Here is a 27,003-nt window from a genome sequence, read left to right on the forward strand (position 1 = left end):
ATCTTGGTACCAGCTCTTTTCCTTCCTCTCTTCCATTCTTTCTTTACTTCTTTTCTCTTTTATTGTAAGGTAGGTGAAGAGATTGAAGAAGGAAATGGCAACCCACTCCAGTATTCTTGCCTGGAGAATCCCATGGACAGAAGAGCATAGTGGGCTATACAGTCCACGGGGTCACAACAAGTCAGACACAACTGAAGCGCCTTAGCACGGTGCTGCTGCTGCTAAGTCTCTTCAGTCGTGTCCGACTCTGTGCGACCCCATAGACGGCAGCCCACCAAGCTCCGCCATCCCTGGGATTCTCCAGGCAAGAATACTGGAGTGGGTTGCCATTTCCTTCTCCAGTGCATGAAAGGGAAAAGTGAAAGTGAAGTCGCTCAGTCGTGTCCGACTCTCAGCGACCCCATGGACTGTAGCCTACCAGGCTCCTCCGTCCATGGGATTTTCCAGGCAAGAGTACTGGAGTGGGGTGCCATTGCCTTCTCCGTTAGCACGCAGGTGAAGAGATTAATTATAAGAAAGAGAGCTTCATACAGTAGAAAGAACATTATAGTTTGAAATCAGACAGATTTAGATTTAAATCCTGGCATTCATTCCACAAACATTAATTGAGCAATGAGTATGCCATGTACTGCTGTAGGTATTGGAGATTCAGCAATGATTAAAACAGATAAAAATGTTCATCTTTGTGAAACATGTTCTAGTGGGGGTAGACAGTGTGATTTAAAAGGTCCTGGAAAGACCCTTGGACGAAAAAATATCTTCCCAACAGTTGTTTATAATGCATAAAAGTATGCCATGAAGGACTTAGCCTTTTGGATCCACAAACATCTTCTTTTAAAATGCAAATATCGGTGGAAAAAGTACATCATCATCATGCTTAACTGCCCTTCATATGTTAGTATGAATTAATTCTGTCGTATACCTCAGGAGCTAAATGAAAGCCATGCTTTGTAAGAATGAACATTTCAATTGAAGAGAGGATCATTAGGTACTATCTGAGAAGGGGAGACCTAAGTGGGTTTCAGAGTAAGCAGTAGGAGGGTGCTGTATCAAGAGGCAGTTTAACAAGGGCAAGACAGAGGAAAAAAGGACAATGGGGGGATAAAAAGAGAATGGTGGTAGATAACAATGGTAGAATTCCAGGAATAAACATCATTCTTAACATGTATGAGTTTGTCTTGGGGAAAAATCCGGAAGTCTTCCCAGGTTTAGATACGTCCCCCTTCCTCCTTCCCTCCCTAGCCAAGTTTTTCTTTTTAAAGAGTATCTTAGGACCAGGACATTTCTGAGGTATATACCTGTGACCTTCTTAAATCCTCACATAGAAAAAAAATCCTCACATTGTCAAATACTCCTAAAATGTGTAATCTTTCATGAAATGGTTAAGATATGAATAAAAGAATGAATGAATACCTTTTCTAAGAAGGAGTAAGAATCAGTGACAGTCCCACTGTGGTGGAATGGAGGTCCTCTACTCATACAGTAGCTTGACTCTTCCTCAACATTTTAAAAAAATTCATTTATTTTTTAATTGAAGGGTAATTGCTTTACAGAATATTGTCGTTTTCTGTCAAACATCAGCATGAATCAGCCACAGGTATACATATGTCCCCTCCCTCTTGAGCCTCCCTCCCCATCTCACCCCTCTAGGTTGATACAGAGCCCCTGTTTGAGTTCCCTGAGTCATACAGCAAATTCCCACTGGCTATCTATTTTACATCTGGTAAGGTAAGTTCCCACGTTACTCTCTCCATATATCTCACCCTCTCCTCCCCTATCCCCCGTGTCCATAAATCTGTTCTCTATGTCTGTTTCTCCATTGCTGCCCTGCAAATAGATTCATTGGTACCATCTTTCTAGATTCCATATATATGCGTTAGTATACGATATTTATCTTTCTCTTTCTGACTTACTTCACTCTGTATAATAGACTCTAGGTTCATCCACCTCATTAGAACTGACTCAGATGCGTTCCTTTTTGCCTCAACATTTTTAAATGACAGTTCATTAACTGTCAGAAACCTCTGGGTCTCTGAAAATTACAAGACTTAAACATGTAGATACTGAGGTTCATACGTACATCTCTGTCTCCAAATCTTCCATCCTCTCTCTGGTTCACTTTTCTCCTCAGCCATGATGGTGCTTCTATTCCTGTTATATTGAGATTGTATTGCTTAAGGTTGTGAAGAAATTCCCTGAGAGTCTGGAGTCCATCCTGAATCTTGCAGAGGAACTCAGCTCAAGAAGGGTCTCTTGTAAGGATAGCGGGGAATCTTCAAAGAAATCTTTAGGAAGTCCAGACTGGCCTCATGAGAACCGAAGAGTTGAGAGGCAGGTAGTGTGTGTGTGGTGGAGATGTGTGTGTTTCTATCTGTGTCAGGCCTTATAGTCTCGTAGTCTCGTCTGTGCTTTTTTCAGTGAGTCTGTTCCATTCTCCTGCTTTCTCTGCCGACTCACTGCCTGTTGGCTGCCAAGCATGCAAGTGGCTTTGGCGATTGCCTGGATCCCCAGCCCATATTCAGTGTCATATCCCCTGGAGAAGGGATAGGCTACCCACTCCAGTAGTTCCAGTAGTTACTACCAGCAAGCAAGTTCTTGTGCTAAGCAATTTACATATATTATCTACTAAAGGTCTCAACCTCCTTACTTTCATTTCCTTTATGCAAAAGGAAACTAACTGTTGGAGAGAGGTTAAGTAACTTGCAGAGGTCACAGAGCTCAACTACTGGGATTTGAGCTGAGATTTTTCAGAAGGCAGAGTTTGTGCCCTTTCCTGGTTTTCCACATCTCTCCCTGGGTGTGTCACTGACTGCTCCTGACCACTGCATAGCTTAACCTGGCTACTTCCCCTAAGTAAGCTTTCCCTCTTTGGAGAAATAGATACTTTGTGAGAAGGGGAACTCTCACCAATGGGTTACAGAGGTCCACCCTGTAACTGTTTCCCAGTTGTTTCCAGTCTGAAACAAAGCTGTGATTTTGCCAGAGCTTATGTAGGCAAGACACCCCACTCCAGTACTCTTGCCTGGAAAATCCCATGGATGGAGGAGGCTGGTAGGCTACTGTCCATGGGGTCACTAAGAGTCGGACACGACTGAGCGATTTCACTTTCCCCTTTCATGCACTGGAGAAGGAAATGGCAACCCACTCCAGTATTCTTGCCTGGAGAATCCCGGGGACGGCGCAGCCTTGTGGGCTGCCGTCTATGGGGTCGCACAGAGTCGGACACGACTGAAGCAACTTAGCAGCAGTAGCAGCTTACTCCACTTGAGCCACTGTAATAGAATACCATAGACTGGAGAAATTTATTTCTCCCAGTTCTGAAGACTGGAGCCCAAGACGAAGGCACTGGCACGTTCCATGTCTGGTGAGGATCCACTTTCTGGTTCATGAACTTTTGTCTTTTTGCTGTGTCCTCACGAGGCAGAAGTGACAAGGGAGGTTTCTTCGGCCTCCAGTTTGAGGGCGCTATGATCTAATCACTTCTCAAAGGCCCTATTTGTTAGGGGGACACAAATATTCTGATTTTAGCACCAACTTGCAGTTGAAGGTGAGTTGATGGAATTGAAAGGAATCATGATTAACAGGGTAGCATTGTTTCTGATAGATGATATTGTAGGGGGAAAAATACACTTTTGAAGTAAAAAATGAGCCGCAAACTTTCAGATTTTATGCTTGAAGAAGATCCCAGTGGAGAGAGGTCAGCAGGATCATAATGTCATTGGGTCCCCACGATGTACCTCTTTAGATCTCTCACAAATTACTCCTGCCACCAACATCGTGGCCTCTAGGAGGCACCGTTTCCCTTCCATGGCTGTGGACCCATCACTGGCTATGAATCAGATCTATAGCTGAGTCTGACTCAAGCTGGGTTCTATCTGCTAGGAGCTAGCCACAGGAAAATAAACACCCAGAGTGAGAGTGATGCCAGTCTTTATAATCTGGTTTATGAGGAGAGTGTATTGATCCTGTCTTCTAGCTGTTGAACTATTGATGCAGATTGAGCCCTTTTACTCCCAGCATTGAAGAATCATTTACCAGACTTGGTGCTTGGGGTCTGGCAGAACAAAATGCAAGGTCCCTTATCAGAGTCAGAGACATGGCAAGGGAGAGGCCTGACAGTCTTCCTTAGAACCACCCTCACGGTGCCTGGTTTGGCATTGAGGCTGCTTCCTTTCAGACAATACCTGTCCCCAGCAGGGAGTAGCCACTCCAGCACTCAGCACTGTCCTAACTCATTTTGTAAATTCCCACCCCACATAACCTATCATAGAGGGTCTGTTTGTTGCATATGCATTTGAATTTACTATGAAGTAAATGTCTATATAAATTGGCCAAAAAGCAGATATTAAGAATAACAACTAAGAAAATCGATTAGCTAATTCATTCCATTGGGATTATGTTTACATCTTTATTCTCAAGGTTCAATCTTTAATATTGAATAATAGATTCTACTTTTATTAAATCCAATTCTACTGTGAATAAATGTCATAAAACTTGAATGATACAAATTTATTTTAATTTTATAAAATTTACATTTGGCAAGACTAAGATCAATCAACATTTTTCTACATTGATGTGTTAAATCCTAGGATTCTAATAAAGCTAACCAATAGGTGGCTCAGATGGTAGGTGAAGAATCTATCTGCAATGCAGAAGAGCTGGGTTTGATCCCTGGGTGTGGAAGTTGCCTGGAGAAGGGAATGGCAACCCACTCCAGTATTCTTGCCTGAAGAATTCCATGGACAGAAGAGCCTGGTGGGCTATGGTCCATGGGGTTGCAGAGTTGGAAATGACTGAGTAACTGACACTTACTTTTTCTTCAGGATTCTAATAAAGCTAACCAATAGAAGAAATGTGAATGGTATCCTCATTCATCAATTTGATGATTATTTAAAATTTTATAGATATTATCTCAAGTTCATTCCTTCTCCCTCACCTGGTTATGAATTTGCAGGACTGAAGGACCATGTGTCATGCCCATGTATTTTTTATTATGCTCTTCTCCCATCAAACACGTTTCTATGTTTATAGTTGGTTCTTTATGCTTTTACATTTCCCTTTTTTATTAAGGTTGTTAGCTTTCAGTTCTTGATGCTATCAGGATAGTCCTTTGCACTCTGATTTGCTACTTGTGATCTAACGTGGACCCTTAGTAGTGGCTAACTTTTATTGAGCATGTACTATGTTCCAGGTGTTGTTCTAAGGACTTTGCAGGTATTAGCTAATAGTATTACCTCATAACTACTCTTAGATGGTTAGTAGCAGACCTACTATTATCATGCCACTTTGTGGTTATTTGGCCAAAGTCACACAGCCAGAAAGAAGCACAGCTTGGGATTCAAATCCAGTGGGGCTACAGAGTCTATGACACTATGCAAGAATATTCAATACTGCCTCAATATTCAGGTGTATTAAACTAGCTGAAGTCCAGGAGTTAGTAGAATCTTTGTAGAGTTTGCAAAGGACTCACCTGTGAATGATATCTTACTATGTATATACCCTCTCTGAGACTATTTCCTCAACTATAAAATAGAATAATAGAGCCAACCTGATATGACTACTTGAGGGTTAAATGAGTAAGATGTGTGTGTTACGTTATATATCAATATGTACGCGTGCATATGTGAAGAATCTTAAACAGGACCCAGCATATAGCAAGCACTCATTATGCTAAGGACTGTTCCTGTGCTCAATAAGTTATAGCTGTTCTTACAATAATCCACTGGTTTCAAGACTAGTAAGGCTTTCTGATATCCAATGGTCTAGGTACTGAGAAGCCCTTACATGCATTCCTCCTTCATAGCCCTTTTCCACAGCTCCTTTACCCTCTACCAACACTTTTTTTCTTTTTTAACAATTTTATTTATTTAGTTTTGGCTGTGCTGGATCTTTGTTGCTGTGTGGGCTTTCTCTAGTTGTGGCAAGCGGGGGCTACTCATAGTTGCCGAGCACAGGCTTCTTATTACAGTGGCTTCTCTTGTTGCAGAACATGGGCTCTAGGACACCCGGGCTTCAGTAGTTGCAGCATATGGGCTCAGTAGTTGTGGCTCAGGGATTATGCTCCAAGGCATAATCTTAGAAAACTAAGATCATGGCCTCTGGTCCCACCACTTCATGGCAAATAGATGGGGAAACAATGGAAACAGTGAGACACTATTTTGGGGGGCTCCAAAATCACTGCAGATGGTGACTGCAGCCATGAAATTAAAAGATGCTTGCTCCTTGGAAGAAAAGTTATGACCAATCTAGACAGCATATTAAAAAGCAGAGACATTATTTTACCAACAAAGGTCTGTCTAGTCAAGGCTATGGTTTTTCCAGTAGTCATGTATGGATGTAAGAATTGGACTATAAAGAAAGCTGAGCACCGAAGAATTGATGCTTTTGAACTGTGGTGTTGGAGGAGACTCTTGAGTCCCTTGGACTGCAAGGAGATCAAACCAGTCAATCCTAAAGGAAGTCAGTCCTGAATATTCGTTGGAAGGACTGATGCTGAAGCTGAAACTTCAATTCTTTGGCCACCTGATGAGAAGAACTGACTCACTGGAAAAGACTGTGATGCTGGGGCTGTGATGCTGTCACGGGAGACAGAGAGAGAGACAGCCCTTTGGCTCCTCTTTTTATATGTTTTTCCCTCCCCCTCGGCCTGCGCTATGCAAATTGGGCTAGCCAGGAGTGCTGTTGGTTCTACCTGAAGTCCTCACTCCGGTCCTCGGACCTTCCTTTGACCTTCCTTTGTTCTATTTTCGCGGGCTTTTCCCTTCCTTGTCTTTCAGCCACCGCCATTTTGGACTCCTGTTTCCTATTCTCACTACCTAACAGAAGGCATCACCAACTCAATGGACATGAGTCTGAGCAAGCTTCGGGAGTTGGTGATGGACAGGGAAGCCTGGCATGCAGTCCATGGGGTCCCAAAGAGTCGGACATGACTGAGCAACTGAACTGAACTGAACTGAAGGCATGTGAAATCCTCCTGGACTAGGGATTGAACCTGTGTCTCTTACGTTGGCAGGCAGATTCTTTAACCACTGAACCACCAGAGAAGCCCTTTACGTTTTTATTATTATTGAAGTTAGTTAATATACAATGTTGTGTTTCAGGTGTACAGCAAAATGATTCAGTTATGTATATATATGTATGTATATGTATATATATACATATATATATATTCTTTTTCAGATTCTTTTCATTATAGATTATTACAAGTTGTTGAATATAGTTCTTTGCTATATTACAGGTCCTTGTTCACCCTCTACCACTCTAAAGGACACTGCCAGTGCTCAGATGTGAACTGTCATAGGTGACTGTAGAAAAACATTTCCAGGGTCCCTTGGGACCTGCTCCAAACGCCCCCCCTACCTTCTTTCCTGGCCAGCCTGCCCCCACTTTCACTCTTTCTTGGGAGACCCCGCTTCCCAGGCCCAGTGTGGGTGGGAAGTGCTCTCAGGCAGTCCTGCTCAGCACAAGCCTTTTGTTTTCTAAATAAGCTTTGCAGCTAATCCCTGCTGGGGAACTGACTGGAAACAAGCCTAGGAAAATCTATAAGAATTTACAAAAGTGACTTAATTTGGCTCTAGTCCATAATCTTGACTTCCATTGAAATGGTAAACTAGAGCCTCCTTCAGGCTCTGCCTCTGTGCTTTTGAGAATAAAACGGATCTTGTTTTCTCTTGGTGGGCTGTTACCTCCTAGGTAGCCTGAAGGTGCAGCTCAGGCTGGTGTAGGTGTTCTGTTTCCTCAGGTGGGCAATTTGCATCTTTGAGGAACTACAGGTGGGGACCTCAGGCAGTTAAATGTACCCTCCCCTCTGTGGGGATTATCCCTTCTGGGCATATCCTCCCTAAATTGGGCACTGAGTTTAGGAAATCTCAGGGCAGGGCTAGAAATTAAAAATAAATAAATAAAAAATAAAAATTCTTAGAAAAATTACAGAGGGCATTTAGCCTAAGAACCAAAGTATATTTATCAAGAGAAGCATTTCCTCTGTGATAGACAAGAGACATTGCCATAAAATGAAATTATATTTAGGTTAAAAGAGATCTTCTAATCCACCTCACAATAAAAAAATGAAATGACCTTGAAAACATTTTATGAGTCAAATGAATAGTGAAAGTGGGGAAGGAATCATGAATGCAATGTAAGATATTAGGCCAGCTGCCTAAGATATTAAAGGCACACCTTGCCTTCCGTCTTTCTCCTGCTCCTTCCTTTGTTCTTACTGAAGCCTGTGTGATATTTTTAAGAAGGAAACCACTTCCTGGTTTCTCTCTTGGCTAACATAAGTCAGTACTTTCCCATTGCCTTCAGATAAAATTTAAAATGTGTGATTTATAAAAGTCCTTGAGGCTTCAAGTTTGCCCTATCGTTACCCCAACTTCCTAAACTCTAGCTTCAGTAAATAACTTTCAGTTCCTAACTGTTTTTACTTCCAGGAATTTGCCCCTGCTTACCCTTTTCCTAGACCACTTCCCATCCACAAAGTTGGCTATTCTCTTTCAGTTTCAGTGCCCCACCCCCCAGAATCTGCTTCTCTTACAGATTTTATCCCGCTGTGTTAAACTTCCCTGTTGTATGTCCAGTTCAGCAGACCTCGATCTACAGAAGGTCGAGAACCCAGCTTTGTCTGTTTCACAGGCCTTCACCCAGGTTAGTGTTTGACTCATGTGTGAAAGTTGCTCAGTTGTGTCCAACTCTTTGCGAGCCCATGGAACTTTCCAGGCCAGAATACTGCAGTGGGTAGCCGTTCCCTTCTCCAGGGGATCTTCCCAACCCAGGGATTGAACCCAGGTCTGCTGCATTGCGGGTGGATTCTTTACCAGCTGAGCCACCAGGGAAGCCCAAGAATACTGGAGTGGGTAGCCTATCCCTTCTCCAGTGGATCTTCCCAATCCAGGAATTGAACTGGGGTCTCCTGCATTGCAGGCAGATTGTTTACCAACGGAGCTATTAGGGAAGACTCTTGTAGACACTTAGTAAATAGCTGTTGAGTGAAAGGATAGCCAGGGGGAGAGGCTACCAGTGGAAGTTGCATAATTGGTAAGTGTCCTGGATGGGACGATGGACAGGTGGAGTTTTGTGGACCAAGGACTGCTCCTTCATACTGTGTCAGATCTCTGAGTGTCTAGTCCTCACGACTGGTCCATAAATTGCTTGAAACCCAGAGAAACTGGCTTCTGCTAACTGAACCTTGCACCAGCCTGAAGTCTGTTCATTTGTTAATGTGTAAGAAGATGTAGTAACTGTCAGGAGGAAGAGACTACTTGTCAGCACTTTTTCTACCCACAGGAAGTTACAAGGAAGCCAGATTACACTCAGAAGCTTGCTTGTGGGAGCCTTCTTCCTTCCTTCCTTCTGTAAGCATTTACTTGTTAAGTGCCTGCTCCATTGGAACAGAAACTTCTGAGTGATTTTAAGGACAGTCCTTCAGCAGAGGAAGTTAGGAGACTGCTCTCTGTGCTGTGGAGGCAGCACCATTCCGGTGGAGTGGCGCTGACCCAGGGCTGCAGGAATCACCCCAAGACTGGGCCCTGGGTGCCTTTCTTTTATCCTTTCAATGTTGACCAACTGCCCTTCTCACTGACCCCTTCTGTTTACATCTTCAGTCCGGTTAGGTCCAGATTTACCTTATGGAAGCACTTAGAAGTCTCTTCTGGGCCATTGACACATCTCTGCTGTGTCTCATGCCGATCTCATTTCCAAACTCCAGCATGGGCATGCTGGGCAGGGATGTCCAGGGCAGTAATCACCCTGCTTGTAGCTTCCAAATATACTTCTGCTGTGCTGTGCTGTGCTTAGTCACTCAGTCGTGTCCGACTCTTTACGACCTTATGAACTGTACCCCGCCAGGCTCCTCCATACATGGGATTCTCCAAGCATGAATACTGGAGTGGGTTGCCATGTCCCTCTCCAGGGGATCTTCCCAACCGAGGTCTCCCGCATCGCAGGTGGATTCATTACCATCTGAGCCACCAGAGAAGCCCATACTTCTGCTGATATAACCATAAATAATGCTTATACTTATAGCAGGGCCTATCAGAGATTTACAATTGAGTATTTGCAGTGAAATATTGGATTATCAGGTTGTCAAGGAGAAATAATTGCTCTATACTCTTAGGTTCAGTTGTTGGGGTGCCTTTGAATTCAACTGACAAAGGACAGTTAAGGAAAAAAACAAAATTCAATCATGTGTTTTTATTAATGTGTGTATAGGAGTTCATAGAGACTGTGACTCTAGGGGAAGTTAGGATTTGGGGCTTATATACCATCCTAATGGAGGAAAGGGAAGGGGAGAAAGGTATTTTCAGGAAAACAAGAAACTTCTTAAGAGAAGGGAGAGGGAGAAAGGGCCTATATTGGAAAACAGATAAGTGTTGGGAAAGGTAAATGAGCCCTGAGAAGTATCACGGGAGTTGTTGTGGTGTCCAACTCTTTGCAACCCCATGGACTGTAGCACGCCAGGCTCCTCTGTCCTCCACTATGTCCCAGAGTTTGCTCACATTCATGTCCATTGAGTCGGTGATGCCATCTAACCATCTCATCATCTGCCGCCCCCTTTTCCTTTTGCCTTCAATCTTTCCCAGCATCAAGGTCTTTTCCAGTGAGATGGCTCTTTGCATTTGGTAGCTGAAGTATTGGATGGAGCTTGAGCTTCAGCATCAGTCCTTCCAATGAATATTCAGGACTGATTTCCTTTACGATTGACTGGTTTGATCTCCTTGTAGTCCAAGGGACACTCAAGAGTCTTTTCCAATACCACAGTTAGAAAGCAATTCTCAGGCACTCAGCCTTCTTTATGGTCCAACTCTTATATCCATACATGACTATTGGAAAGACCATAGCTTTGACTATACGGACCTTTGTCAGCAAAGTGATGTCTCTGCTTTTTAATATGTTGTCTAGGTTTGTCATAGCTTTCCTTCTAAGGAGCAAGCATCTTTGAATTTCATGGCTGCAGTCACCATCTGCAGTGATTTTGGAACCTAAGAAAATAAAATCTGTTACTGCTTCCACAATTTCCCCGTCTATTTGCCACAAAGTCATGAGATCAGATGCCATGATCTTAGTTTTCTGAATGTTGAATTTTAAGCCAGCTTTTTCACTCTTCTCTTTCACCCTCATCAAAAGGCTCTTCACTTGCTGCCATTAGAGTAGTATCATCTCCTTATCTGAAGTTGTTCATATTTCCCCTGGCAATCTTGACTCCAGCTTGTTCTTCATCCAGCCTGACATTTCAAATGAGGTACTCTGCATAGAAGTGAAATAAGCAGGGTGACAATATACAGTGTTGCTGTACTCCTTTCCCAATTTTGAACCAGTCAGTTGTTCCATGTCCAGTTCAGTTGCTTCTTGACCTGCATACAGGTTTGGCAGGAGACAGGTAACATGGGAGATATGGTAGTTTTTGTGACAGTGTCTATGTAGATGTAGTGTGATGTCTTCTCATGATCTCTGGTGATAAGAGTCTTCTTTGGTTGACTTCTGACAGTTGGGTTCTTTGAGTTCTTTGGGGAGGCTCTGCTCTTACACAGATAAGAGATTTCAAGAACTCAAATGCCTTCTGCTCAAAATAACTGTTATGCTACAGTGACATATTCTGGACCTTTCTTTTTTACTTGAGAATATTCCAGTGGGTAGAAGATAATTGGATGAAATTCTTCTCCCAAATTATATCAGTATTTGTATTTGAGCCCAGAAACCTTCAAACAAGTGACTAGAATATAAAACAAATAAAAGCAAACATAGTGACCAGGATATTATTTACCGGATCCAGATAACACTGTTGTTCCAAGTGTAAAATATTGTTTACACAACAAGATTCCTTTTAGCAAATTAAGAGGAGTAAGAAAACAATTTTATTCAAACCAAATGGTTTAAAATTGTTAGTCCAATTTTAGCTCATCCTTCCCTGGCTTTAAGTGTGGAATTAATAAACTCTAATAGTATATTTTCAGCACCCTTTTCACTTTTTATGATAGTAAAAAATAATTTTGGTCATTCAAGAAATATTTATTGTACAAGCATTCTCCTACTTGCTGGGAGTTTTATTTTAGCTTGATTTTTGTGATATGCCAAAGACGGACATGGAAACTAAATAAAGGATTAAAAAGACCAGAGCTTGCAACCCCAAGGGAGAAGAAGTGAATGAAAACTGTGAGGAAGTAGCCACCAAAAGAGAAAGGGAAAAGTGCAGGCTGAGCAGTCAACTCTTGCGAGGTTAGAATTGGTAAATTATGGCTAAAGCTGGAGAAAAGATCCAGTACCTACAAAATAATGAGGCAGACCTTATCTTTTTGGGAAGTAAGACACAGAAGAAGAAGTATCGTTTATTGGTTGGGTTGACAGAATGACCTCATCTCTTTGGAACCTAAAATCGAAAGAGTAATGAGGCTTTCTAGAATAGTGAGGCCAAGTTAAAGAAGTTCGACCTGAGCTGGAAACGGCTAATTAGAAAATATAGGGTTGAGGAGGTAAGCTGTTATACAAATAATATGCATTCTGATCAGTTGTATTTAATACATTATATGCTTTCTAAACATGTTTTGATTTAGTTCTTATAACAATCTCATAAAGTACTAGTATTTTGACTTTACAAAAGAGGAAACAAATTATGTTAACTAATCTTTTATTGATGGACATTAAGTTATTTTTTTCATGCTGAATTAAACATTCATTCATGTCCTTAAGTACTCCTGTTTTTATTTATGTTGATTTCTTTGCATGTCTTAATGGATAATACACATTTACTTTTCCATATTTGCTATGCTTATAACTAGAAAAAGCATACATATTTAAACGGAAGGAAATAAAATTGCTAACAGTATTTGTATTCAGTGGTGTAGTTATGGCTGATGTAGTCTTGCTTCCCATTTTCTGCATTTTTGTGTTGAGTATGTATTACTGAAAATGAAAATAATGAATAAACTCAATGAATTGGTGATATGGGGGAATATTCATGAGATCTTCCCTAAAAGCATGAGCTACAAGAGAAAGCATCATCTCAGTGACACAGGCAGATAAAATCTGAAATATATTAGTTTCAAAATCAATATAGTATGCTGTGGCTCATAAACTAATTAGAATCAAATCTTATAAACACTTTATAAGACATGCACATAGGCCTAGTGTTACAGGAGGCTGGCTAGGTGGTCCAATTTGTAGGAGAAAGAAAGAAAGGACAGTGGATCGGCCAAGCTAAAGCAGTGGATAGGAAGGGCCCAGCCTTCAGAGTCAGCTGTGAACTGATGTGTGGTTTTGAACAAGTTCTCTCTTCTGTAAATGGAAATGATTCCTACCATGCAGCTCTGTGCTGAGAATGGTGCCAACAGGAATGGGCTCAAAAAGAGAAGAAGAGGAATTAGAGATGAGCAAGTGTAGAAAACTCCTTTTTGAGGAATTTTACTCTAAGGAGAAGCAGAGAAACAGGATGGTAGCTAGAGGGGAATGTGGGAGGAAAGTTTGTTATTGGTTTAAAGTCCGTTTATTGGGGCTTCCCTGGTGGCCCAGCAGTAAAAAATCCACCTGCAATACAGGAGACGCAGGAAACGCAGGTGTGATCCCTGGGTCAGGAAGATCCCTGGAGGAGGGCATGGGAACCCGCTCTAGAATTCTTGCTGGGAAAATCTCATAGACAGAGGAGCCTGGTGGGCTATGGTCCATGGGGTTGAAAAGAGTCAGACACGAGTGAATCGACTGAGCAGAGCAGCATGTGCTGATGGGAATGTTCCAGTGGAGAGAAAGACTGATGATGTTGGAGAATTGCAAGAGTGATGCTGTTGAGTATGTGAGAAGGGAGGATTGGCCTTAGGCAGGAGGGCAGTGTAGGCAAAGCATCAGGTGGGACAGAAGAGTGGGTGGGTGCAGATGCTTGTACCTGGGAGAGTTTGCAAGTGCCTTCATCACTCTTGACTGTTTTGGAATTAAGTCTCTCTAGCAGACAGCACCACCAAAGGGCGTGCATTGGGAGGGGAAGTGTGGGAAGCTGGCACCTTGAGGAGAGTAGAAAAGCTGTGATACAGTCTTTTAGGAGAGTAAATTGATAGGAAATGTTGCATGATTGCAGTGGCTGTGGTGGTAGGGTCCCTAAGAGCCTGCTGGAAGTCAGTAGGCCAGAATTTAAAGTGAGATCAGCCAGCGTTGTGTTTTCCTTCAGCACTGGAACTGGGCTAATGTCAAGGTGTCAGCAGGACTGCTTCCTTCCGGAGGCTCCAGGGGAGAATCAGTTTTTTTGCCTGTGCCAGTTTCTAGAGGCCACTTGCTCTTCTTGGCTCATGGTCCCTTCCTCCATCTTCAAAACCTGCTACATAGCATTGCTGAAGTTCCGTCCTGACTCTGCTTCCTTTGTCCTTCCTCTCTGCCAGGGCCCCTCTTGCCTCCCTCTCTAGGGGATCCTTGGGATTACTTTGGGCCCACCCAGATAATTCTGGACTGCCTCCTCATTCCTAAATCCTTAATCATGTCTGGTGAATCCGTTTTTTTGCCATGTAAAATAACATATTCACGTGTCTGTGGATTAGGACTCAGACATCCTTCAGGGTGCCATTCTTCTGTCTCCTATCATTAGTGAAAGTGAATATGTTTTCATATGGTTATTAACTTTTTGTATTTCTTCTTTTGTGAGTTACCCATTCCTGACATTTTTTTTCTATTAGCTGTTAGTCTTTATCATTCATTTGTAAGAAGTCTTTTTCCCTTAAGGATATAAACCCTGACAGTGCAGCATCTTGCATTATTTCCCCCTAGTTCATTGCTTGCTTTTCAACTTTGTTTATAAAATATTATCCTACTTATAAAAGTATTACTCTTACAAAGTTTATCTTATGGAAAATGTCAAACAAATAAAAGTAGAGAGGTTATTATATTAAATCTCCACATATTTATCACCAAGCTTAAATAATGATCAACTCAAAGCTAACCTTATTTGTATTCTTACCTACTTCTCCTATGTTATTTGTTATATTGAATACCAGATATCCTTTCATTTTGTCCATAAATATTTCAGCAAAATACATTAACTTTATGATACTAATTTTCTTAAATTATTTTCACTAAGGTTTCTGGTTTTGGTGCTGCCTGTGAAAAAGCCCAATCCACTTGTCTTTTTAAAGAGGATGAAAATAAAGTCTGAATGTAAGTTTTTTACCTTTTAAGGGAGTCATGTTTCTTTCTTCTTAACTTTTTTGTAGAAGTGATCATTTTCTGACTACTTAAACACATCTATTTGAGCACCTACCATGTGGAAAATGCTGTGACTTCAACTTCATGTTACCCTTTGCATGCATGTGAAGAGGGAACTGTGTAAAAGGATTACAATTATAAAATTAGCAGCCTGCCCATTGGTGTCCGCATTCCTGATTTAGTCCTCTTTCCATGATGACACTGATGATTGGGGACAACTGCTAGAAGGCTGGCAATTGTCAGCCATGCCTGCGTTATTTACACTTTTCAGTGTTTTATGCCAAGGCCGCTGGGCACTGGCAAGTAAAAACAAATACGAAACTGATGGGAAGACCGTATCCCTTTCTTCACAGTCTGCTGCTTGGTAACCCCCTTTCTGTTCTCAAAGGCATGAGCCCCATGGTCCTTTGTTTAACACAGCCCACTCCATGATGGACTGTTGGAAACCAGAGATGGAATTAGAGAGCCACTGACTTCCACGTCAAAAAAGAAGAAATACAACCAGTAGCGTTATTAATTAGGACCGGGTAAGACTGAGTAATCCAGGTGATATCTTAGAGTTCCTGACGTAAAAGAGGGGTAGTGGGGCAGGAGTTCAGCTTGTGCTTGTCATAGCCTAGCAACTCCACAGCCAAAACAAACACAACTCAAAACTTTACTACCATAAATACCAACCGATTTGTTTGGCAGCCTCTAACATCCTACTCTTAACTCCTTGCGGTCTGGTTTTGTGAAAATTCTCCTTTTGAAGGTTACCAGCCGGATTCTGGACATCACTTCAGTCTCTGTGCTGTGTATCCTTTCTTTGGTAAGTGACTATTAAGAGGCCCTTTTTTTAACTTCTTGTCCTCTTATCCTCTGCGATGCTAAGTGATTCTGTTCTACCCATGTTTCTAAGTGATTCTGTTCTACCCATGTTTCGTGTGAGTCTTTGACTACTACGGTAGTTGCTTCCTCTTCCTTCATCCCTTAATTGCAGCTCCGCTTCAGGCTGTGAGAGTCACCTGTGCTTCTGTCTTACAACTCACTCCTTAGCTTCAACTCTTCAGCTCCCAAATCTCTCTTTCAAGCTCAACTTATTTCCTGAGCTCCTGACCCACGTTTCTGGCTAATTTATGGGGATATCCAGGTTGATTTGGCTCACCTTGAACTTCTTAGCTCAACTCCTGTCTTAAACTTTAGGCCCTGAGGAGTTCCCTGGTGGTCCAGTGATTTAAGACTCCTCACTTCTGCTGCAGGGGGCCTGGGTTCAATCCCTGGTTAGGGAACTAAGATTCTGCATGTTATATGGCACAGCCAAAAAAAAGCCAAAAACAAACAAACTTGAGACCTTGGACACTAGCACCCAACACCTCCAGGCTTGGACTCAACTTGTTTAGGAGATGATCATGGTACCAACTGAGAAGGATCACAATTTGACAGATTTTAGAATTGAGTCTTACTGCTATAACCTAGGTAGGCCTGAATTGAGCCCATGGTACCTGGCAAGGGCTGCTGCTGCTACGTACTTCAGTCGTGTCCAACTCTGTGCAACCCCATAGACGGCAGCCCACCAGGATCCCCCGTCCCTGGGATTCTCCAGGCAAGAACACTGGAGTGGGTTGCCATTTCCTTCTCCAGTGCATGAAAGTGAAAAATGAAAGTGAAGTCGCTCAGTCGTGTCTGACTCTTCGCGACCCCATGGATTGCAGCCTACCAGGCTCCTCCATCCATGGGATTTTCCAGGCAAGAGTACTGGAGTGGGGTGCCATTGCAGGATACAGTTATACAACCTTTCATCCTGGGCACCAGAATACTGCTTGTCTTTTCTTCCAAGAATTTCACTTTCCCTCTGGGTCTGAAGCCTGTTTTGCTGAGGCCCTGAAAGTGCTGATGAATGTTACCATGTCCCTTCCCAGACAATCAAATCTTGTTTTGTTTTTTACAAACCCCACGAGTGCTGTGTTCCAACCTTCAAGGGCCGAGCCTCCTGGATACTGGGCCTTAAGCCATAGAGCTGTTCTGGCTGTTCCTAAGTCTTGACTGTTACCCCTTCTCAAAGTCTGGCCTTCTTTTGTGTCTTGCTATCCCAACTGCCTCCATGCTTCACTTACTTCATGTTCATACTTTCTGAAAATCCCTCCAGCTGTTATTTCTGGATGTGGTACTTCACACTTCAGCTCATCCTACCTTCTAGTGTCATCTTAAATTCTTCCTGGAACTTGGTGAGGTATAAGGATATACTTACCTTTAAAATAGATTTTCTTTTTTTATAATTATTAATTTTCTTAGCATTATTTTTATTGTTTATTCCCAACTGCACAGCATATGAAAGGTTGGAGGGCCTGGCTTTGCCAGTGTCCCATAAAGTTAAGTAAGCACTCTTGATATGTGTGCTAGTTTATTCAAGTTGTATCTAAAATATTTTCAAGCACTCATCTTATCATGTTACTTACGTGGGAACATGCCTGCAGTTACCTCTCACCCCAGGCCATAGTCCACACTTACTGGTGTGCTATTGGAGGTCTTCCAAGAGCACTCTCTAGTATTTTTTTCATTGAGATACGATTTATTGAGATATCTTTATTGAGATATGGTTGACATACAATATTTTGTACTTTTGTACAGTGTGAGGATTTGATATAACTCATTAGCATTATTTTTTTAAATTTCTTGCTTTTTAATTGAAGGATAATTGGTTTACAATATTATGTTGGTTTCTGCGATACATCAGCCCGAATCAGCCATAGGTATACATATGTCCATTCTCCCTTGAACCTCTCCCCCACCTCTCACCCCATCTCGCTGATACAACGCTTTAGTATTATTAATAGTGGGGTTCTCTTTCTTCCTCTTCCTTCTCTTCTTCTACTCTACCTCCCATTCTAATTGACTAAATAATTATTGATCACCTAGAGAGGCAGGTCAGTAAATGAAGACATGAAGCTGGTGGCAGTGGGGGTTACAGAGACTGGAGGGAGGATGCCTCATCCCAAGGGAACAGCAGCTACTGCTCTCGCCATTGTTTCTATGTGGACTGTGGGTCCGGTGTTGTCGAATTGTTATCTTTTTCAAGAGAATTGTGGGCATCTGTTTCAGTTAGGGCCCCACGCTTCCACTGCAGGAGGCACAGGTTCCATCCCCGGTCAGGGAGCTAAGATCCTGTATGCCACGCAGCCAAGAAAAAATTAAAAAATTAGCAGCCAATTAAAAAATCTTTTAAACCCTGTGACACTAAGCAGAACAACTGTGAGCTGGATCTGGCCTGTGGGTTCCTAGTGTGCGCTTTTACTCTCCAGAAACCCCTCCAAGCCCCTCCATGTTCCCTGATACCTTGTGTTTTCCTGGCTGTTCCTTTTGTTCTTCATGTCCCACTAGCTGGACTGCCCAACCCCATTCTCTCCGTTGATCCAAATCCTAACTCCTGCCTGATCTTGAAGGTCAAACTCAAAGTCTGCTGTGTGGCATGCTTGGCTTTTCAGCAGCAAGCAGGAAAATCCAGAATCAGCAGTGGGTTGACAGGTGGTCTAGACACCAAATCCTGGGAGATCATCCAAGGCGGGGATCACATTCCCAATCTACAAGTCCAGGGAACAGGGAGCCAGGGGACAAGGGGTTCAGTGACTTGGGCGAAGGAATCTGAGCAAGTCCTAGACACAGGACACAGAAGATTGGAATGAAGCTTGTTAATAGTTCCAAGACAACAGCTTTTAAAAATAAAACAGGATTCTCTAGTTTTTGAAGAGAAAGAAAAAAGGAAGGGCAACTAACCTATTCTGTTCTAGGTATGTCTCAAAGTCATACTGCAGTTTAGAGAGATCAGATAGCTTATTCATGTCATACAGCTAATAAAATGTAGGGTGAGAGTTTAGATTTTCTGTTCTTTGGAGCTTGAGCTTTAGCACCAGTCCTTCCAATGAATCTTCAGGGTTGATTTCGTTGAGGATTGACTGGTTTGATCTCTTTGCTGTCCAAGGGACTTCTCAAGAGTCTTCTTCAGAACCACAATTTGAAAGCCTCAGTCCTTGGGTGCTCACTCTTCTTTATGGTCCAACTCTCACATCCATACATGACAACTGGAAAAACCATAGCTTTGACTATATGGACTTTGCTGGCAAAGGTCCAGCAGTGTAGACAGTATAGACAGTGATGTCTACACTGTCTAGGTTTGTCATAACTTTCCTTCCAAGGAGCAAGTGCCTTTAAATTTCATGGTTGCAGTCACTGTCTGCAGTGATTTTGGAGCTCAAGAAGATAAAATCTGTCACTGCTTCCACTTTTTCTGCTTCTATTTGCCATGATAGGACCAAGCGCCATGATCTTAATTTTTTTTTTTTGGCTGTGCTGGTTCTTCGTTGCTATGCAGGCTTTTCTCTGGTTGCAGCGAGCGGGGACTCCTCTCTAGTTGTGGTGTGCCAGCTTCTCAATGCAGTGGCTTCTCTTGCTGTGGAGCCCAGGCTCTAGCACATGCAGGCTTCAGTAGTTGTGATTCCCGTGCTCTAGAGCACAGGCTCAATAACTTGGCACACGGACTTAGTTCCTCCGTCACGTGTGGAATCTTCCTAGATCAGGGACTGAACCCGTGCCTCCTGCATTGGCAAGCAGATACTTTACCACTGAGCCACCGGAGAAGCCCTTAAGTTTTTTGAATGTTGAGTTTCAAGCCAGCTTTTTCACTCTCCTCTTTCACCCTCATCCAGAGGCTCTTTATTTCCTCTTAGGGAGGCTCTGAAACCAGGGGTGGGGGATGTGCGTCTTGGGCTGTGCTCTCTTTGCCAAAATATCACAGAGCAACTGGGGTGTGAGGTCAGTGTCTTGGTTTGAGACCAACCAGAATAGAAGTAGGAGAAGGCAATGGCACCCCATTCTAGCACTCTTGTCTGGGAAACCCCACGGACGGAGGAGCCTGGTAGGCTGCAGCCCATGGGGTCACGAAGAGTCGGACACGACTGAGTGACTTCACTTTCACTTTTCACTTTCATGCACTGGAGAAGGAAATGGCAACCCATTCCAGTGTTCTTGCCTGGAGAATCCCAGGGACCGAGGAGCCTGGTGGGCTGCCGTCTATGGGGTTGCACAGAGTCGGACACGACTAACACGACTTAGCAGCAGCAGTAGCAGCAGAACAGAAGTATTAAAAATGAAGGCTCTGCAACGTTTAAAATACATGCAACAAACATAGTAACCAATGAATATGCTTCCTTCACTAGATACTGCTTTCCTGTGCCCATAAAATGAGCAATGATGTTTAGTCCTCAGAGCAGAAATCTCCAAAAATGATATGAAATATATATCTCTAAACCAACTGGCAGAAACCAGTCACTTCTATGGGTTTCTTTGACTAAATGTCATTCTAGCTTCCTCTGTGATTCCTTTTTAAGACCCCACATTTTATAGCAAAGGTCATCAGACCCCTTCCTAGTCCAGGAGAAAGATAAAGAACTGCTTTTAAATATTTGAAATCTCTATATTTTCTCAGTTTGTGGAGAAAAATAGGGAAGAAGTGCAAGAGTTTTGTCGTGGAAATTAAACCCAGCTTTTCTCAGACCTCTGTCCCATCATATCCCAGAAATAGGTTCTGGGATGAAAGTATTTGTGCAAATACTTTTTCTGGGATTTACATACAGTGGAAAGGCGTAAAGGTAAAATTTCTTAAAATGCTATTTACCCTGACCCCCTCCTTTTTGAGATATTGTGCTCAGCCTTGAAGCTGATGTTGTGGTAACACCAAACTACCTATTCTTGCCGACACGTGTCACCATTGCTTTAGCTTTGTACTTGCTCTTCCTTCTGCCTGGAACAGCTGTTGTCAACCATTGCATTTTCTTCCCTGGCTCATTCTTTTGTTGTTGTTGTTTAGTTGCTAAGTTGTGTCTGACTCTTTGTGACCCCATGGATCGTAGCCTGCCAGGCTCCTCTGTCCGTGGTGTTTCCCAGGCAAGAATACTGGATTGGGTAGCCATTTCCTTCTCCAGGGGGTCTTCTGACCCAGGGATCAAACCCACATCTCCTCTATTGCAGGCTGATTCTTTATCACTGAGCTACCTGGGAAGCATGGCTCATTCTTACTTCAAGATGCAGCTCAGGTGTCATCTCCAGGAATTCTGAGCCTCCAGATTGATGTCATTGCCCCTTCTGTTTGTTCTCACTGCTCCCTGAGCAAACCTCCATCTTAAACCTTAGCATAGATACTCTTTGAAAGTAAACTGTTAATAAAAATGATGACTTATAGAACTGTCCTTTTATTTTTCTTTTAAAAACCATAATATTGGCCAATTTCCAAGCTTTAGGTTTAGTTAAATCATTAATGGAAAACATATGGCTTTGTGAAATTCACAGTATCGTTATTATTTTGTCTACTATTAAGCAGAAACAATCTAGATGAAGATTCTAAGTCCTTAAGCACACCACGATGCTGAGCAAATATGGACTGGAGTACACATTGTGAAAAACTGCCTCATCCCCTGCTTTTGTTTTGTGTGTCTTTTGTGTTTTCCTTCCTTTACTAATCCCTTATGGTCTCTGTTGAGGCTTCCCTGGTGGCTCAGACGGTAAAGAATCTGCCTGCAATGCAGGAGATCCAGATTCAATCCCTGGGTCGGGAAGATCCCCTGGAGAAGGGAATGGCTACCCACTCTAGTATCCTTGCCTAGAGAATTCCATGGACAGGGAAGCCTGGCAGGGTCTCAAAGAGTCGGACATGACTGAGTGACTAATACTTTCACTTTTCCCTATGGTCTCTAGACCTTAAACTAGATTTTCTTTCTTCTGATTTCTGAAAAGTAGTTCCTTGTTTATGCTGTTTACTGCCACTTTAAGGGTTTTTGTTTCCAAGATTACCCCAAAGGAAACAATTTCCACTTTAACAACCATATATGAAAACCATGTACCTGTCACCCAGTGAAGGCTGATATCCAAGCTATGAGCATTTGGCCTAAAAGTAATCATGATAGTTTATATCTGTACCAGCAGGTCTACGATACAGGAATTACCATTGTGCCTTTTTACAGATTCAGAGAACTTAATAACTTTTCCAGCATCATGCAGTTATAAACGCAGAGCTGGGTTTAAGAATGCAACTCCACCAGATTCCAGAACTTATGTTTTAAAAATTTTAACTGTTTGATTTTGAAATAAAATAAGGATAGATTAATAGAGAGTTGAAAAGAAATGTGTGGGGAGGTCCTGTGCAACCGTCATCACCCCATCTCCCCTAATTTGACATCCTGTATCACTGTAGTCAGCATCAAAACCAGGAGATAGTTCAGCACCCCTTAGTGTGGTATCCCCCAATTTGACATCCTGTATCACTGTAGTCAACATCAAAACCAGGAAATAGTTTAGCATCCCTTCATGTGGTAAGCTAAAGTCACTGATTAGCATAGAATTTTAGTTAAACATGGCTTTTGAATGAGAATAGCTTCTTTATATTGTAAAGCCTTCTTTTAAATAAACAACTCATTATTACCATGATATACACTGAAGAGTAATGTGGTTTAGATCATTAGTTCTTAACCTTTTAGGTTATATATATTTTAGAAGGCAATGCAACGTGGAGCTTCCAGGCAAAAAAGACGCATGTACACATATGTACAAAATCATGGTTTCCTAAACATCCTCTATCTCCACCCCTCAAAATGTGCTGAGACTCAGATTAAAAACTTCTGGTTTACGAGCAACATTAAAGGAAGTCACATTTACTTAATCTGAAACAGTCTTTCTTAGTGCTTTTTTATCTTTTCCCAACTCTGCTTATAGAGAAGCCTCCAAACTCTCTTATTACTCTTTTGTTGACATTTAAAGGGCCGAAAGTTCCTTGGGTTTTCTACGACTCTTGGTGGCTTAGGGAAAAACTGTTTCCAACATTATTGCTCTTATGAACACGTTTTATCTGGGTCTGCTTTCATGTGCATAGAAGTCCTTTGGTCAATAACTTTTAAGTGGTCTTTCCCTTTTCAGGTCACCACCAGAACTTGGGTAATCTGGGGTCCTGGCTCTGGAGTTAGGGATCAGGCCTGGGATCTCTGAAGCCCAGCTATATATGAGAATGTCACTGAGAGCTTCTGTCAGTTTTGAACCAGCTGCCAGGACCCTGGAAATGTGTTTCCACAGCCAGGGGTCACCCAGAGAGTGTGAGTTAACAAGTCAGATGTCAGAGCCGCAACCTGGAAGGAGGAGGGTAGATATATATAGATATATAGATATAAGTCAGGCTGATGGTCTGACCAGAACAGTAGGACAAATCTTTGATTATGAGGAAGATTCTTGCCTTAATCATAAACCTCTTATATGCTTCCTGCTGAGGTAAAGCTCAGAGGCGTGTTCTACTGCCGGAAGCCAGAGTTCAGCGAGCCAGGAACCCACAAGGAAGTGGTCACACCTGGAAATGTGTGGGTGAAATTAAGGGCTGATGCTGACACTTTGCATGAGGAATTGGCTGTACTTTGCGCTCAATTGGCTAAGGCAGAAGAAAGCCAAAATACTTTCACTGTGTATCAGCTACTTGATTTTTTATGATGATCTTTTTCCAATCAGAAGTTTCACACCAGCTCTACTACTTTTTTTTTAAGTTTTCTGTCTGCTGATGAATGCATTTTATTTTGCATACAGTTGGCTTTTTACTGCCCTGAATAATTCTGTAGCCTGGTTGCTCAAAGAGACTGGTTGAGTAAATTGCTTTCAAAGGTATGGTATCCATTTCCTCCTCTTGAATTTGACCACTTAAGACAAAGTCTTTTACCGTGGTTTCTTTGCACTGTCAAACCAAGTATTTGACCCAAGAGGAGAATGAAGATTGGAAGGAGGGAGGGTGGTCCTGGCCTAGTGTCTAAACTTTGTGAAGTGCTGGGTTGGAGTCCCCTGTTGTTGAAGGTTTGCCTCAGTTTTATAACAGGAATCAGACTCTTACACCTACCATGCCAGACACTGTGCTAAACACTATAAATAATCCTCTCAACAACCCTAAAGTTGGCTCTTTTTGTTTGGCCATGCTATGTGGCAGTCAGTATCTTAGTTCCCTGACCAGGGATTGAACCCAGGCTTCTAGCAGTGGAAGCACAGAGTCTTGACCCCTGGACCACCAGGAAAGTCCCCTAATGTTGGCTATTTAACCATGAGGAAACTAAAGGTCAAAGAAATAAACTGACTTGACCAGTGTCACAAAACTAGTCAGTGAAGAAAAAGGGATTTGATCCCATGTGTTTCATTCTTCTGTATTTAAGTGGAGGATTTGGTCCTCAGCTCTGGCTCCTCTTGGTACAACCTCTCTCTTCCCCTCTTCCCTCCATGAGGAAATCTGGCTCAGGGATAGGAGTTGACACTCAATCCATTGGAGACTGATTAGTGACCCCAGAATGCCTTTTCACAGAAGCAGATATGCCTTTCCAATAAACAGAATATCCACTGACCAGGCACCCTCCTCTGGGTTGGAGTGCTTAGTGAGAACTGGATAACCTCAAAAGAAAAAAGTGAAAGTCGCTCAGTCGTTTCCAACTTTTTTCTACCCCATGAACTATACAGTCCATGGAATTCTCCAGGCCAGAATACTGGAGTGGGTAGCCTTTCCCTTCTCCAGGGGATCTTCCTAGCCCAGGGATCGAACCCAGGTCTCCTGCATTGCAGGCATTCTTTACCAGCTGAACCACAAGGAAAGCCTGGATAACCTCAAGGCATCTCATATCCAGACTGTAGTGTTAGTTGCTCAGTTGTGTCCGACACTTTGCGACCCCACAGATTGTAGCCCACTAGGTTTCTCTGTCCATGGAATTCTCCAGGCAAGAATATTGGAGTGGGAAGCCATTCCCTTCTCCAGGGCATCTTTGCAACCCAGGGATCAAACCCGGGTCTCCTATATCGCAGGCAGATTCTTTACTCTCTGAGCCAAAGGCCTGAAGAATTAAACACAGCCTGTAGCCCTGAGATGGCTAAATGTCTGCCAAATATAGTCTACCCTGAACAGTGCAAGATAAACACTGATGAAGCTTCTTTCCAAAGTCATCATTTTCTGGACTCCAGGCAACTCAGGGCAGATGACTCTTATTTTATTTATATTATCTTTAGTTGTTAGGATTATTGTATCTCTTAGATCACTTAGCCTGAGGCGATTTTAGCTGTCATCATAACTTTCTGAGCATTGGATAGAATTCATTAGAATTTACAAACCATTATTCAGGGTGGCTTACTTTTGTAATCCCAAGCCTATTTCTTTAGGTGTTGATTTATGATGAGGTTGTTGTCTCTAAATTCTGAAGAAGTTATCTCAAGAATTTGCAGTCTTTATTCTCTCAAGCTTAGTAGCTTTTAGAATCTCTACTTGAAGACTTTAGTGATCAAAACCAGCTACATGGCTGAAAATTCACCATCTATAGTAGTCATTTATTTACATTTTATACTGAACAACAAATGGGCAGGCTGCACAAGTTTTTTATGCACTTTATGGATGTATGACACTTTCACATACAACGCCTGAATGGAAAGGAAGAACATCTCTTTAGTCCTAGCCTGAACCAGTCTCACAAAGATAATGGATGGAAAGATTTCAGGAGAAATGAACATTTTGTTCTTTCTTCAGGCCATAATAGTCTTTTTCCTCTTCTGCCTTAAAAGGAATGGGGTTTATGCTACTCACCAAAGTAGGCTTCTCTTTGCATCAGAAAGCTTTGTAAAGGAGCCAGCTGCATGGAGAGTCCTGAAATTCTTGAAAAACCAGTTTTCAGTTAAGAAGGCTTGATCCAAGGCTAAGGGGGTTCATCACTTAGTGGCGCTAAATTAGCCATGGGGGAATTTGGGGTCTCTTTCTAAATTGGCCACTTTTAGCCTTGTGCAGCTTGCCTCCTTTGTGAATTGCTTGTGAAAACTGCAATGAGGTAATGTTTTGACAGTGTTTTGAAAACCATAAAATGCTATGTACAACTCTAAGTTGTTACTTCAGAGCAAAGCAGTGAGCAGTGAAAAAGGAATCAGCTGAAAGCAATTGGTGCATTTACTTTTTCATGAGCCAGATATGAAGTGCTGATGTTTATTGAGCATTTACCATGTGCTAGGCATGGTATAAATGTTTTGCTTTTATTAACAGATCTAATCTTTATAGTGTTGTAATAAGGTCAATACTGTTGCTGTTGTTTAGTTGCTAAGTCATGTCTGACTCTTTTGTGACCCCATGGACTGTAGCCTGCCAGGCTCCCAAGTCCATGGGATTTCCCAGGCAAGAATACTGGAGCCGGTTGCCATTTCCTTCTCCAGGGGTTCTTCCTGACCCAGGGATCGAACCCATGTCTCCTGCATTGGCATGTGGATTCTTTACCACTGAGCCACGAGGGAAGACCATAGGTAGATATTAGTGGCCCATTTTACAGCTGAGAAACACTGAAGCACAGAAAAGTTAAACATCCTGTCCAAGGTCATATAGAGGAAATATACTTGGGTCATACATTTAGTAAGTGATGAGATGAAGCTGGGATGCAAATCCAGGCAGCCTGGCTCCAGAGCCCAGACTATACTGCTGGCATATAGTAAGTAATCCTTCCTTACTAACTGAATTGGTAACAGGTCCAAGACATTTGTTATGTATGTCTCAAAAGGTTAAATGTCATGTACAACTTGAAAGGTAAAAATTGTGGTGAGTAGAGGCACTAAGAAAAATGAGAATCCTTTAAGGATTAGGATTTGATTCCCTTCTAATGCCTATTCTTCATAGTTTTAGGTCCTATCTTATATAGAGTAAGTGTGTGGTCCTTAAACATGCTTATAAAGTCATCTCTTAAACACTTCATCAGCAAAATTGTGGTAATGGAATTGGTTGATCTTCCAAGACCAATAAGATTGAAATGAGAGGGTCTAAAGGAAAAACCC

General features: G+C 42.3%; 1 protein-coding gene across 9 annotated transcripts in view; it reads left to right on the plus strand.

Moving 5' to 3' along the window:
- G3BP2 (G3BP stress granule assembly factor 2) overlaps nucleotides 1-27,003 on the plus strand; it is an 87,147-nt gene that overhangs the window by 14,074 nt on the left and 46,070 nt on the right. The window lies entirely within an intron of this gene.

This window comes from Giraffa tippelskirchi, chromosome 1 (assembly GCF_054371585.1).
Source record: "Giraffa tippelskirchi isolate mGirTip1 chromosome 1, T2T-mGirTip1v1.2.pri, whole genome shotgun sequence".
Classification (NCBI taxonomy): domain Eukaryota; kingdom Metazoa; phylum Chordata; class Mammalia; order Artiodactyla; family Giraffidae; genus Giraffa; species Giraffa tippelskirchi.